Raw genomic sequence first — 805 nt, 5'->3', positions numbered from 1 at the left:
CGCCTCGCCTCCCCGGGGGCCTGTGGGTGTGGCTATGGCCTCGACTCCCGGGGCTGGCAAAGGTCCTGCGAGCCCGCGGGCATGGCTAGGTGCAGGCGGCCTCGCCTCCCCAACCGGCGAAGGTCCTGGGAGCTCATGGGCGTGGCTAGGCGCAGGCAGCCTCGGCTCCCCAACCGGCAAAAGTCTTGGGAGCCCGCGGCCGCAGGCGCCATCACCTCTTGGGGCACCTGACACCTGCATATGCAAGTTAACCGCCATCTTTGTTTGGTTAATTTACATAGTCACTCTGATGGGCTAGTGGGCATGGCTTAAGCGTAGCAGAGGGATGGCTAATTTGCATGTTTCTCTTATTATGTAGGATGAAAGCATAGTACAGGCCCTTTTTTGAACCTAACATTTTCTCATTTAATTATATATCTTGGAGTTGATTCCATTTCTGTGTCTATGTATGTGTGTGTATATTTTATGTAGATAACATTGATTGTTTTAACAGCATTTAATTTAGTCAACCACTCTTTTATTGCTGGAATGTTTTATTGTTTCTAGTGTTACTATACACTTAATCTGCTGCAGTGAACATTTTGGTACATATATCTTTGCCAGAGATTCAAAATTGGATGCCCATGGCTATATCTGACTATGAGACTCCTTTTTTTTTGAGGGACCACTCTGCATTAAATATCAGCCATTTTCAACAAAGGCTCAGATTTCAAGCTGGAAACTAGCTTGTGGACCCACATTTCTTTTTCTTTTTTAATTTTTTTTTATTTCTTAAAGTATTACAAAGAGTATTACGCATGTCTCC

General features: G+C 45.3%; 1 protein-coding gene across 6 annotated transcripts in view; it reads left to right on the top strand.

Moving 5' to 3' along the window:
• Positions 1–805, top strand: part of PRR13 (proline rich 13) — a 19012-nt gene that overhangs the window by 8607 nt on the left and 9600 nt on the right. The gene's annotated exons all lie outside the window — the stretch shown is intronic.

Source organism: Myotis brandtii, unplaced genomic scaffold (genome assembly GCF_000412655.1).
Source record: "Myotis brandtii unplaced genomic scaffold, ASM41265v1 scaffold29, whole genome shotgun sequence".
Lineage (NCBI taxonomy): Eukaryota > Metazoa > Chordata > Mammalia > Chiroptera > Vespertilionidae > Myotis > Myotis brandtii.
The sequence above is the reverse complement of the archived record's forward strand: the minus strand, read 5'-3'. Positions and strand labels throughout refer to the sequence as shown.